Source organism: Entelurus aequoreus, linkage group LG15 (assembly GCF_033978785.1).
Source record: "Entelurus aequoreus isolate RoL-2023_Sb linkage group LG15, RoL_Eaeq_v1.1, whole genome shotgun sequence".
Lineage (NCBI taxonomy): Eukaryota > Metazoa > Chordata > Actinopteri > Syngnathiformes > Syngnathidae > Entelurus > Entelurus aequoreus.
Genome location: NC_084745.1, coordinates 16876174 through 16891539, shown reverse-complemented (window position 1 = coordinate 16891539; position 15366 = coordinate 16876174).

The window sequence follows — 15366 nt, the reverse complement described above, 5'->3', positions numbered from 1 at the left end:
TTATTGATTTAAGTGAAGTCTGAATGTCATTAAAACAGTTAGCTCCATCTTTTGACACTTCTTCCACTCCCGTCCTTGCACGTTACACCGCTACAACATAGATGACGGAGAGAAGATCGCTGTCGAAGGTGAGCCACGTAAATAAGACCACCTACAAAACGGCGCATCCGGAAGCGACAGTCAGAAAGCGACTTGAAGATGATCTGTAAACATAATCCATGCAACATTTTGACCAAAGAACCACCATTACATGTTATGTAGACCACAAGGAAGTGCTTTACATTTAGAAAAAAATGTAATAATATGACTCCTTAAATGCGCCTTATAATCCGATGCTCTTTTTGTATGAAAATAGACCTGACTAGACCCACTCATCGGCAGTGCGCCTTATAATCCGGTGCACCCTATGGTCCGGGAAATACGGTAAGTGGTTGCGGCTTATATTTTGGTGTGCTTATAGTCAAGACATTACGGTAACTTGTGCTGTTTGAAGCGACACAACGGCGTTCTTCAAAGCCTTTGTGTTTTTACTTGAAATCAAATAAAAGCTGCATGCAAGCAACACTGGGGCGGAATCAAAACGGCGCAGCGCAGGAATGCATCGTCAGCAGCGGCAGCGAGCGAGGACATCCCTCATCAGCCGACAGTCAGCCTGATTGCTAAAGACGCCTCCTTAGCTTGTGGGAAGTATTTTTCCATGCGCGATGGTTACAATCAGCCTGGCATAAAGTGATGAATGCTACCATTAGACGCTACACAACGTAGCCACGCCGCCAGCACGCCGAGTAGGCCTGACAATCATTCCTCCGCCCGCCGGAGGCATAAATCCCTGCTGGGAGATGATAAGACCGCGAGGAGATAATGGCGTCCCGCAGCACCTGGGAGGGAGTTTCGTTACCGCCGTGATTGTTGTGACAACAATGCGGCGAGGTGAAGGCGGCCACGGGCTGTTATTGTCAGCCATTGTGGACATTTTTGCAAGCTTCAGCCGAATAAAGACAACTCAAGGAGCAGACGGGTCACTGGCATCATCATTTTTTTTTTAGTAAGTGAAGACATTTTTTTTTTTTAAGTGGACAATGTGTATCAACCATTAACATGATGGACACATTCATTCCCTGCTGTAAATACTAAAACACTGTAAATTACTATCTTAATATTTGAGTTTATAGGATGTAAAAACCACTCCTTTTTTGCTAGTATTAGTAATATATGTATTATTAACATATATAAATTATCCAGAGCAGAAGCGTATTAGAAAGTATCCAGTAACAAATGTGTCCACATCATTCGACGTACTGCGTCATAACCTTAATTTAAAGGGGCTATATTATGCAAAACCAACTTTTCTTACCTGTTGTGTATTTAGGATCTGCATAAGTCCCGAAAATGTCAAATCAAACCGTGGAGGCATGGCGGAGATATTTATAAAACAGTCTTGCCTTTTTTCATACTTCCTCCAAACGAGCCGTTTGGAATTTGCCCCAAGTGTGATGGTAGAGATTTACCCAAATTTATTTGCGCGAGTCTGCTATTATTGTCCGCGCTACAGCCAATAAGCTCCTTTTCCCCCCCTCTATCCTCTTGTTGTGGGGCAGACTGTCTTGTACATGCACATGCATTCTCCGCTCGTGCCATTTCTAATATAAAGTAGAGTATAGTTCAAACTTTTATCTGTCAGTAGACTTGCTATAGAAGCGCTAAAAGCTACAGCATGGATGACGGGGAGTAGATGCTGTCAAAGTGGAGGCACGTAAACAAGACCGCCCACAAAACGCAGCATCCTAACAAAACGGTCAGAAAGCGGCTTGAAGACGGTCTGTAAAACATAATCTGTGCATCATTTTGACCAAATAACCACCATCACATGTTATGTAGACCACAAGGAAGTGGTTTAAATGGAGAAAACATATCACATAATGACCCTATTAATGTTTGACTCATGTTTTCATGTGTTGTTACCTTATTTCTTGTGGACTTTCTGAATTTGCAATGCAACCACATCATTTCCCCATTGTCGAATCCTGTCCTAATACTCAAGGCTCAAATATCAGTACTCAATAACTCCACGGTGAAGTTTTGGTGAATCTACTGAGGAATTTGTGAATCTGAATCAATACAAAAAGAATGCCATTGTAAGTTATACTGGACATGAACACGATGGACACATCCATTAGCTGCTGTAAATAGTAAAGTCAATTCCCATCTTAATATTTGAATTTTTAGGATGTAAAAAAACACTCTTTTTTGCTAGTATTAGTAATTAAGCTCTTTTAATGTCCAAAGGCCTCGTTAACGCACCAGGGCTGCTAGCATTAGCTATGACATTTGCCAAAGTTAACTGTCATCAAACAATGTTACACTACTACAAAAATCTGTCTTAGTTCTTGAAGTGTTAGATATAAAACTGTACTTTGTAGATTGAGCTCATTGCTAATTTTTCAAAGTGACAAACTAAGTCCTTGTGAGATTTTTAAGTTTAAATCTGAACATTTTAGCTTCATTGCTAGCATTGTAATAATTCATATCTCCCATGCCCCGTGAATGCACCGCACTTGCTATTAGCATTTATCCACCCACTAACTTACCTAACTGTGATTTTAACAGGCTTCAACTTACCTGCTAGTATTAAAATGGCCTACAACTATATAACTTATCAACGATAACGATGACTGATTAAGGACTGACTAAATTAATTTTCGATTTTTTATTTATTTATTTTTTAGCAAGAATAAGGCACATAGCAATAGGTGTCCAAACAGATGCCTGCAATTAAAAAAATTCTCGAAATTACTTTCTTGAAAAATAACAATTTCAAAATTGCATGTGAATTTTGAGCTTGTAATACGTTGTATACACACTAAATGGACGCATGTATGCTGGTTCTCATCATTTTTCTTTGACAGCTATAGAAATATTTAGACAGGAATTGTCAAAAGTGTCTAAAAAAAGGCCCACATGACATACAACTTGAAGCCACAAAAGAGCAAAGCAAAGGTAAGTTGTCCTCTCAAAGTTATCCTTTACTTTACCAGCTAGTATCAAAATTGGAAATGACATTACTTATCATGCATAACATTGACTGATTAATGACGTCAATGTTTAAATTTTTTTAAATGTATTTATTTATTTATTTTTTTTTTTTTAGCAAGAATGAGGCACATAGCAATAGGTGTCCAAACAGATGCCTGAGATAGAAAAAAGGGCTTTCTCCAAAAATAACAATTTCACAATTGTATGTGAATTTAGAGCTTGTAATATGTTGTATATACATTATATGGACGCATGTACGCTGGTTCTAATCGTTTTTCTTTGACAGCTATATAAATATTTAGACAGGAATTGTTGAAAGTGTCTAAAAAAAAAGGCCCACATGACATCTAACATGAAGCCACAAAAGAGCAAAGCAAATGTAAGTTGTCCTCTCAAAGTTATCCTTTACCTTACCAACTAATATCAAAATTGGAAATTATATTACTTATCATGCATAACATTGACTGATTAATGACGTTTTCTGTGTGTTTTTAAATTTTTTTAATTTTTTTTTTTTAGCAAGAATAAGGCAAACAAACAGATGCCTGAGATTGAAAAAAGGTCTTTCTCCAAAAATAACAATTTCAAAAATGTTTGTGAATTTTGAACTTGTAGTACATTGTATGTACACTATATGGATGCATGTACGCTGGTTCTCATCATTTTTCTTTGACAGCTATAGAAATATTTAGACAGGAATTGTCGAAAGTGTCTAAAAAAAAAAGAAGGCCCACATGACATACAACTTGAAGCCACAAAAGAGCCAAGCAAAGGTAAGTTGTCCTCTCAAAGTTATCCTTAACCTTACCAACTAATATCAAAATTGGAAATTATATTACTCATCATGCATAGTATTGACTGATTGATGACGTTTTAGATGCCTTTGTTTGTAGCAAGAGCAAGGCACATAGTAACACAGTAGGTACCCAAACATGCCTGGCAATAAGTTAAGTTAAAAAGTTAAAGTACCAATGATTGTCGCACACACACTAGGTGTGGTGAAATTTGTCCTCTGCATTTGACCCATCCCCTTGTTCACCCCCTGGGAGGTGAGGGGAGCAGTGAGCAGCAGCGGTGGCTGCGCCCGGGAATCATTTTTTGTGATTTAACCCCCCAATTCCAACCCTTGATGCTGAGTGCCAAGCAGGGAAGCAATGGGTCCCATTTTTATAGTCTTTGGTATGACGCGATAAAAACGACCTAAGTAACTATTTCTTAAACCGATGTATATTTTGGGCTTAGACTTTTTTTTTTAATGTATTTTTACTATACACCCTCACAATTTTTTCACAAATTGAAATGTCTTTACTTATACAATAACATTGATCAAACACACTGTAGTGTAGGTTACAAATGACAGCCACCCTACTTGCGAGTTTAAAATGAAAACATGAATAAATAATTATATTCATGTTAGTGTATAAGATAGCAAGTGATTAGCGCACCAGTTGCCAGCTAGCAATTAGGGCCCTAGTCGCAAATGTTTTTTACTGCAACATTTAAAAATTAGGTGATTATTATAACTCCTTTCCAGTTGTTATATCTTTTTTTAGAATTAGGTTGCAATTGCAGTTGCAATTGGGTCTTTCCCGTGGCCTCCTACCGGTTGGACGTGCCCATAACACCTCCCTAGGGAGGCACGTCAAATTTAGCTCCTGCATCTAATGGAAAAAAAACTACATCAGGAGGTTGCTTACAGCCACAGCCAACTGTTACTACTATTATTATGATTTTAAAAAGAAAACCCTATATTATTGAGCAAAATAAAAGGCTGGGTCACTGCCACCTTCCAATTGTAATGACTAGTGTGGCGCCCCCTACTGGCCGAAGACTCACACATCTACCAGGAGGCTACTTTCCCATTGTGGTGCAATCGGTAACACAGCTGGAACATAATCCCATCCCTCATCTCGACTTCACTTTGCGAAAGCGTTTAACTTGAAAACATAACCCCGCCCCATTATTGATCATGTGTCAGGCGAAGACAAGCAGGAAAACATTACAAATGAATTAGATAAAATGTGCACGCCATCTTTTTCTGACTCTCCTCCATCAGCATCCTCCTCCTGCGTCAACTCATTGGGATGATTCCGGCGAGGAGCGCCGCCGTGATGAACGCGTTGTCGTGGCGATGAGGCCTCCCTCGAGCGTTGTCATAAATCTCGCCCCGGAGATCGGCATGAGATGGGGGGGGGGGGAGTAAATTGTAGTATGATAAATATTGAGAGGTGCGATGAGCAATAGTTTTGTCACAATGCAGCGTGAAATGTGGCTTTGTGATTGGACGGCGGAACAGAGGAGTAATCCAGGCGCATACAGGCGAGGACGCTCGTGACGAAGTGGCACCCTCGAGGACAGGCGAGGGAACGTGTCGGTGAGAGAGAACATGCAAGCTAATGACTTCGCTTTCTCTCCAACCATGCCTGCTCAAATATGGCCGTAATAGCCGCCGTTAATAGTCAAGCTAAAAAACTGTCAATTCCTGTCTAAAAATGTGAAACATTTTTTGTTCTTTTGCTGGCATTAGCAATAAAGCTCTTTTAATATCCCATGCCCCGTAAATGCACCAGGCCGGCTAGGATTAGCGCTGACACTTTGTCATTTTACATGACCGTTTTTAAATAGTTAATTGTCATCAAAAATGCGACACTACCACTAAAAGCTATAAATTCCTGTCTTAGTCCTAGAATGTGACATTTAAAACTATACTTCGGAGCTGGAGCTCATTGCGTGCAGCAATAAACCTTTTTTAATGTTCCCTAAATGCACCAAGCTTCTATTGGGAGCCCACCTTTACCTTTTATTTTATCTTAAAGGCCTACTGAAACCCACTACTACCGACCACGCAGTCTGATAGTTTATATATCAATGATGAAATCTTAACATTGCAACACATGCCAATACGGCTGGGTTAACTTATAAAGTGCAATTTTAAATTTCCCGGCAAACTTCCGGCTGAAAACGTTTCGATATGATGACGTTTGCGCGTGACGTCAACTGTTGAAGCGGAAGTATTCGGAGCCCATTGAATCCAATACAAAAAGCTCTGTTTTCATCTCAAAATTCCACAGTATTCTGGACATCTGTGTTGGTGAATCTTTTGCAATTTGTTTAATGAACAATGGAGACTGCAAAGAAGAAAGTTGTAGGTGGGATCGGTGTATTAGCGGCGGACTACAGCAACACAACCAGGAGGACTTTGAGATGGATAGCAGACGCGCTAGCCGAACGACCTCACCTTGACTTCCTCCGTCTCCGGGCCGCCGACCGCATCGGTGATCGGGTGAAGTCCTTCGTCGTACCGTCGATCGCTGGAACGCAGGTGAGCACGGGTCGTGATGAGCAGATGAGAGCTGGCGTAGGGGCAGAGCTAATGTTTTTAGCATAGCTCTGTCGAGTTCCGTAGCTAAAGTTAGCTTCAATGGTGTCGTTAGCAACAGCATTGCTAAGCTTCGCCAAGCTGGAAAGCATTAACCGTGTAGTTACATGTCCAGAGTTTGGTAGTATTGTTGATCTTCTGTCTATCCTTCCAGTCAGGGGCGTATTTGTTTTGTTTCTATATGCAGTTAAGCCCGATGCTATCACGTTAGCTCAGTAGCTAAAGTGCTTCAGCGATGTATTGTCGTGGAGATAAAAGTCACTGTGAATGTCCATTTCGCGTTCTCGACTCTCATTTTCAAGAGGATATAGTATCCGAGGTGGTTTAAAATACAAATCTGTGATCCACAATAGAAAAAGGAGAGAGTGTGGAATCCAATGAACCCTTGTACCTAAGTTACGGTCAGAGCGAAAAAAGATACGTTCTGCACTGCACGCTAGTCCTTCACTTTCACGTTCCTCATCTACAAATCTTTCATCCTTGCTCAAATTAATGGGGTAATCGTCGCTTTCTCGGTCCGAATCTCTCTCGCTGCATTGAAAACAAAGGAAAATGTGAGCAGTCCTTCCTCCGGTGACGTCACGCTACCTCCGGTAGGGTCAAGGCTTTTTTTTATCAGAGACCAAAAGTTGCGAACTTTATCGTTGTTGTTCTATACTAAATCCTTTCAGCAAAAATATGGCAATATCGCGAAATGATCAAATATGACACATAAAATGGATCTGCTATCCCCGTTTAAATAAAAAAAAACATTTCAGTAGGCCTTTAAGGCTGTTTGACTAAAGGGAGGTGACTCGAATCGAAGAGTTACAGTTTATTCTATAGGAAGAAGTAAATGCAAACAATAACAATACAAGCATTGGAGAGAAGACTGAACCGTCTAAAGTCCGGAGCATTCTCTAAATCAGGGGTGTCAAACTCATCTTAGATCGGGGGCCACATGGAGAAAAATCTACTCCCAAATAGGCCGGACTGGTGAAATCGTGGCACGATAACTTAAAAATAAAGACAACTTCAGATGGTTTTCTTTGTTTAAAAATAGAACAAGCACATTCTGAAAATGTACAAATCATAATGTTGTTTTTTTACACTTACATGTTGCGGTTAAAAGTATTGTATCTTTATTTGTTGTTATTTATAATTTCTGAACAAATTATGTGATAATGTTCATCAGTCAACTCATTGGTGTTAATTTTTAATCTATCAAGATAAAAAAATTATATCAAAATCAAATTACAGGATGTTATTTATGTAATTTACTAATTTTCCTCGACTGGTGCACTAATATCATGTGGTGTATTTTTTTTTTTTTACATATGTAGCATCATCTACAAAGACACAAAAAATTGCTATTGCGACATCTAGTGGACACATTTAGAACAGCAGTTTCTTCCATTCCAAAATTTTGGCAAATTTTTATACTTAGCAAACTTATCTCGCGGGCCGGATAAAACCTGTTCGCGGGTCTGATCCGGCCCACGGGCCGTATGTTTAACATAAATGCTCTAAAATGTTCGTTCTCCTCATATGATTTTGTTCATCTTGCTGCGCTGCTTTCGGTGGAGATCGAAACTGAAAGCTAACTTGGCGTATGTGTTGGGCACACACACATCCTTGAACACACACACTGTCCGGACCTGTACATCCTAACACGGGGATCAGCAACCAGCGGCTCTTATAGCACCGACCTAGTGGCTCCCTGGACTTTTTCCAAAAAATGCCTACAACTTTTTGTTTTAATATGGTTTCTTTAGAAGGACAAACATAACACACACCTTTCTAACTGTTAGAAATTCCACTGTTTCTATTAAACATGCTTTACTGATGAGCGTATTTGGCGAGCACCGTTTTGTCCTAATTTCAGCGGTCTTTGAACTCGCCGTAGTTTGATTATAAGTACAACTTTCTACGACACTGCCACAGAAAGACGTGTTTTATGCCACTCCTTCTTCGTCTCATTTTGTCCACCAAACTTTTTATGCTGTGCATGAATGCACACAGGTGAGCTTTGTTAACCTTATTGACTCGTGTGGCGTGCTAATCAGGCATATTTGGTCACTGCATGATTGCAAGCTAATCGATGCTGACGTGCTAAGTAGGCTATCTGTATGTACATTTGCATCATTATGCCACGTTTGTAGGTATATTTGAGCTCATTTCATTTTGTTTACTTATGTCCTCTGTATTTAATTTATATTTGTATGTCCTATGGCACATTGTGTATGTAAAATTGGCTGCATTTCCGATAGTTGCTTGTGTGCCATGTTGTTCCAGACCACAGCAAATGTTACCCAACTTGTAAAGATTGTAATAAATCCATTAGAAGAAGACAGCCTGCCGTTTCCTTTAACTTGGACACACACATCTACACCTTTGGCCATTCTACGCCAGAAGTTATCTCACCCTCTGAGAAGCCTATGTTTTACTAATGTTTTCCAATGTTGTAAAAATGTGTAGATTACTGTGAACATTTTTGTCAACCCAGATTTGTGTCAGCCTGTGACAAACAGTCATTTTGATAGTAGGCTAATATAGACACTTACGTCATGTGTTGCCTTCATTATAACACTTATACAAGGCTTACAAACCTACTCATTGGCCTAGTGGTTAGAGTGTCCACCCTGAGATCGGTAGGTTGTGAGTTCAAACCCCGGCCGAGTCATACCAAAGACTATAAAAATGGGACCCATTACCTCCCTGCTTGGCACTCAGCATCAAGGGTTGGAATTGGGGGTTAAATCACCAAAAATGATTCCCGGGCGCGGCACCGCTGCTGCCCACTGCTCACCTCACCTCCCAGGGGGTGATCAAGGGGATGGGTCAAATGCAGGACAAATTTCACCACACCTAGTGTGTGTGACAATCATTGGTACTTTAACTTTAACTTTATTTGTTGGAGGCTCCAGACATTTATTGTTTTTGTCCAATATGGCTCTTTCAACATTTTGAGTTGCCGACCTCTGTCCTAACACAATTAAAACTAGAGGGAATAATATGTTTGTGCGTAAAGATAACAAACAGGGTGAGGTCTTTGTTTTTATCTTCTTTGAGTGAAGGCTAGTACCGTATTTTTCGTAGTATAAGTCGCTCCGGCCGAAAATGCATAATAAAGAAGGAAAAAAACATATATAAGTCGCACTGGAGTATAAGTCGCATTTTTTGGGGAAATTTATTTGATAAAACCCAACACCAAGAATAGAAATTTGAAAGGCAATTTAAAATAAATAAAGAACAGTGAACAACAGGCTGAATAAGTGTACGTTATATGACACATAAATAACCAACTGAGAACGTGCCTGGTATGTTAACATAACATATTATGGTAAGAGTCATTCAAATAAGTACAACATATAAAACATGCTATATGTTTACCAAACAATCTGTCACTCCTAATCGCTAAATCCGATGAAATCTTAAACGTCTAGTCTCTTACGTGAATGAGCTAAATAATATTATTTGATATTTTACGGTAATGTGTTAATAATTTCACACATAAGTCTCTCCTGAGTATAAGTCGCACCCCCGGCCAAACTATGAAAACAACTGCGACTTTTAGTCAGAAAAATACGGTAACTAGTAAGGCGTTCTAATTTGCTCAAAGGTGGGAAAATATTCCCCCAACACCTCTTAGTGTTAAAGCACTAAAACTACATATCTATCCATGGATGGATGGATAATTGCCACCTGAGTGACAAACAAAGTTGTACTAACAGAAAAATTTATAAGTAAGAACTGTATTTTCAGTTATCTATAGAGCGCACCCATATAAGCCGCACCCACCAAATTTTAGAAGGAAAATATATTTTTACACATATTAGCCAAACTGGACTATAAGACGCAAATATTTTGTAAGTGTTTATTTACATACCATAATTGTTTCCAAACGGTGCCTGTAACACAACAATAAAATGGCTGATCAAACAAAACAGAAGTCATTGTCATGGACCCACTAGCTGCGGAAGCTAGCTCTCCAATCAGCTAAACAGACTCAGTAACTCCACGGGGATTTTACAAAACTGAAACAATACAAAAAGAATGCCATTCTAAGTCAATAACACAGACACTTGTAAATGTGTTAGCATATTTGCTAATGCTAACGACGCTAGCTTCATTACATTACGATAGCATGTACAAATATGCATGAAAACACTCCTACAGACATCACACATGGGATGGTTTAGTAAGTACAAATTGTTTTAGTTATATTGTAAAACTTACAAACTTGCTTGGAGTGATGACGAATCCTTTCGAGCAGAAACGCTATAAACGGTTACACTTCCAGGTTCAAGGCACGAAACAGGAAGTACATTTTCAATAATACCACACATTTTCGGTGTCTTTGCCAGGGTAAAATAAAAACTATTTGTTGAATACAAAACAATTTAGCCGTTAGCGTAGAAAAATCCATAAACCAGCCGCACCGTTTTATAAGCCGCAGGATTGAAAGCATTCGGAAAAAAGTAGTGGCTTATAGTTTGGAAAATACGGTAAAGTTACATTTTAGGTTTAAACCTGTACTTTTTTAGCTCCATGGCTAGCATTAAATTAAATCTCCCATGCACAGTGAATGCACCACACCTACTAGCGTTATCATACATCCACGCACTACCTTATCTTAACTGTAATTTTTACATTACAGCCTTTGATATACCCACTAAGTTATGATTAATAATAACACTGACTGGTTAATGACTTCTTAGATGTTTCATTTAGCAAGAGCAAAAAAAACATCAGACACAAATACGTATTTCTAAATGTAATATATATTTTGAGCTTTTTACTATGTTGTTAACTATTTGGAGACATTTCCATTCGTTCTCATCATATTTTTTTTGGCAGCTATACAAACATTTAACCAGGAAGTGTCTAAAGAAAACTCACAATATGAAGCTACAGAAGAGCAAAGCGAAGATAAGTTGTCCTCTCAAAGTGGTCCTCAGTCTGTGTAGCCCGTTAAGAATTTAAGTAGACAGAGCAGGCGTACGTAGCGCCGCTGGGACTGTAGCCAGCTGTAATAATCAGAGCTTGTTATCTGCCCACTTAATGATTTTGCCAGTGATTATGAAGTGTCTTGAGGGTCACCGGGCCCTGCTTTTAATTCACGGCCTAATTGGCCCAGGTGGTCACTTAGCGGTGAAGAAGAAAAAAAGTCCTTTGTAGCTCCCACGAGTCCTCAAGCAAAATCTTTTTTTTTTTTTAATATCCAACTTTGACTTTCTTTCAGGCTTTTGTCATTATCACACTTCTCTCCATTGAGCTCTCTTGGTCCTGAGGCGGGGTCACGTCTTGTCATCGCTAAGGTAACGTACACTTACTTTGATGACATTTTGCTCAAGCACCTTTTTCAAAATCTACTGGAGCTAAAATACAATGTCAAATGATGCCACAGAAGAAGACAAAAACCCATAAAACTGCAATAACCAAGTGCATTTTTTTTTTTTTTAACATTTGTATTTACATAATTTAGATTCAGATTCAGATTGGTTTATTTGCACATATATACAGTTTCAAAATGATGCATCACATTTTTACATTTTCTTTACATATCCAAAAAAGAGTAGGAAGAAGCAATGCTTATTTAACCCTAACCCTTTTCCACTTCATATCAATTACCGTATTTTTCGGCCTATAAGACACACTTAAAATCCTTTCATTTTCCCAAAAATCGACAGTGTGCCTTATAACCCGGTGCGCCTAATGTACGGAATAATTCCGGTTGTACTTACCGACCTCGAAGCAATTTTATTTAGTACATGGTGTAATAAGTGTGACCAGTAGATGGTTTTTAAAGGGCTTTATAAATAAAGTTGGTATGGTATGGTATGGTATGGTACTCACACATAAGAGATACGTGTAGACTGCAATATGACGCCAGTAAACAACACCAAAACTTTAAATCATACTTGCCAACCCTCCCGTTTTTAGCGGGAGAATCCCGTTATTCAGCGCCTCTCCCGACAACCTCCCGGCAGAGATTTTCCCCCGACAAACTCCCGGTATTCAGCCGGAGCTGGAGGCCACGCCCCCTCCAGCTCAATGCGGACCTGAGACTGAGTGGGGACAGTGTTAGGATCCGCTGCTCGGATCACAGTTTGTTTACAGTTTAGTGTCACGTGTGTTTTGTTTCTGTTGCCATGACGGCAGATTTTGCTCACCTGCCTCTGGTTAGCGTTTCGGGACGCGCACCTGTTGCCCGAGCGCTAATCAGAGGGCTATTTAGTCTTCGCCCGGGCAGCACTCTGCCTGGCTTCCTAGTTTGTTCTCATGCAACAAGTTACGACCACTTTGCTTCCTGCTAGCTCTCATGCTAGATTATTTTGCTTGCTAGCTCCCATGCTAGTCGTTTTTGTTTTTTCTGTCTGATTTGTGAAAATAAATCATTTTTCTACCTGCAAGCTGTGTCCGAGCCCGTCTGCATCATTGGGAGAACACCACCGCACCTCGATGCGACCAGGTCGTCACAGTAGGAAGCCAGCAAGAAGAAGTTCTCCCGCAACGAGCACGTCGGAGGAGATGGACGAAGGTGCGTGGATGGTGTTGCGAGCGATGGAGGCGGAGACTCTCCGCTATTCCCCTTCGGAGCGCCAGGACCTGATATGGGGTCCTAACGGAAGGTTGGTCCCAATCCACTCCGTTTGGCCCGAGGACATCGCCACACCTCCGCACCACCGGACGCGTCAGCGAAGACGGAAGCCACCAAAGAGGTCTTCACTTCGCTGCCAAGACGCGCCACTCCCACAGACTCCTCCACCGGTACACAGTAAGCAACATTCAGCCCAAGATTCCCCTCCTCACATGTTTGGCAACCCTATCGACCACTTTGCCAAACATTTCACCGATTGGGCTGTCAGTCAGCTGGAGACCCACACAGATGACGTCATCCCGCCCACTGTGGATGACGTCAGAGACGAAGAATTTTTTTTAAATTCTTCTGCTCCTTTTTATCAGCCACCTCCTAGTGACTTTAATTCTGCAATAAGACATTATCAGGACATTTTTTTTAGGACTAAATCTAGTCAGTCCCAGTCTCAAGTGGGGGGTGACAATAGACATTTTGGACAATTTAGAGGAGAGGATTCCACCCTCCCCCTGACCACCCTCCACCCACCCTTGAAGACGGTTCCAATCCGCAAGGAACGCGTCTGGGATCCGCTTTTTGAGGGGGGGGCTAGTACTGGGAGCTGTGCGAGTGGGGTGGCACAACGGCGTGCTAAGCCGCAACCTCCTGCTCGGCCACCGCCACCTGTCCTTCGGCGGGCTAAGCCACAACCTCCTGCCCGGCCGCCACCACCGGTTTTTCGGCCTGCTAAGCCGCAACCGCCAGCTAGGCCACCTGCACCTCGACTGGTTCTCACACCAGTACCTGCACCTCGGCTGGTTCCCACACCAGTACCTGCACCTCGGCTGGTTCCCACACCAGTACCTGCACCTCGGCTGGTTCCCACACCAGTACTTGCACCACGACTGGTCCCCGCACCAGTACCTGCACCACGACTGGTTCTCGCACCAGTACCTGCTCCACGGCTGGTCCCCGCACCAGTACCTGCACCACGACTGGTTCTCGCACCAGTACCTGCACCACGACTGGTTCTCGCACCAGTACCTGCACCACGACTGGTTCTCGCACCAGTACCTGCACCACGACTGGTTCTCGCACCAGTACCTGCACCACGACTGGTTCTCGCACCAGCACCTGCACCACGGCTGGTTCTCGCACCAGCACCTGCACCACGACTGGTTCTCGCACCAGCGACTCCGGCTGCCACGACAGCGACTCCGGCTGCCACGACAGCGACTCCTGCTGCCACGACAGCGACTCCTGCTGCCACGACAGCGACTCCTGCTGCCACGACAGCGACTCCTGCTGCCACGACAGCGACTCCTGCTGCCACGACAGCGACTCCTGCTGCCACGACAGCGACTCCTGCTGCCACGACAGCGACTCCGGCTGCCACGACAGCGACTCCGGCTGCCACGACAGCGACTCCTGCTGTCACGACAGCGACTCCTGCTGTCACGACAGCGACTCCGGCTGCCACGACAGCGACATCTCAGCGACCTCGAGTGGTCCGGCGGCGCAAGCGGAAAGCAGGTCCCCGCATGCAGCCCTCGAGGTCAGTGAAGGGACGTCAGTGGCGCAAACAGCAGCGACATTCAAGACTTTGTTGCAGGACTCAGAGGCTGCTGAAATTCTGGCGCCACTCACGCCCACCTTCTCGGCGGCCACGAATGTGGCCTTACCGTGGTCGCCCGCCTCGCCCGCCTCGCCAGCGGTGGCGGCGTTCCATTCGCCGCCGCCACCTGACCCTTCCCCGGTGGATTCGGGGACACGTGGCCTGGCGACCCACCACCAAGTCACCCCCCCGCCCGCCCTTGACTCGTGAACTATTGCTTTTTTTTTGGGGGTTCCAGTTGTTTTTTTTGTTTTCAAGGGACATCTGGAATCTGTCCTTTTAGGGGGGGGTACTGTTAGGATCCGCTGCTCGGATCACAGTTTGTTTACAGTTTAGTGTCACGTGTGTTTTGTTTCTGTTGCCATGACGGCAGATTTTGCTCACCTGCCTCTGGTTAGCGTTTCGGGACGCGCACCTGTTGCCCGAGCGCTAATCAGAGGGCTATTTAGTCTTCGCCCGGGCAGCACTCTGCCTGGCTTCCTAGTTTGTTCTCATGCAACAAGTTACGACCACTTTGCTTCCTGCTAGCTCTCATGCTAGATTATTTTGCTTGCTAGCTCCCATGCTAGTCGTTTTTGTTTTTTCTGTCTGATTTGTGAAAATAAATCATTTTTCTACCTGCAAGCTGTGTCCGAGCCCGTCTGCATCATTGGGAGAACACCACCGCACCTCGATGCGACCAGGTCGTTACAGACAGCCTATTCTCACGTCCGCTTTCCCACAATATAAATACGCTTGCAAGCTCCAAAACGAATGGAAACAAGAATTTCAGTTCATCCA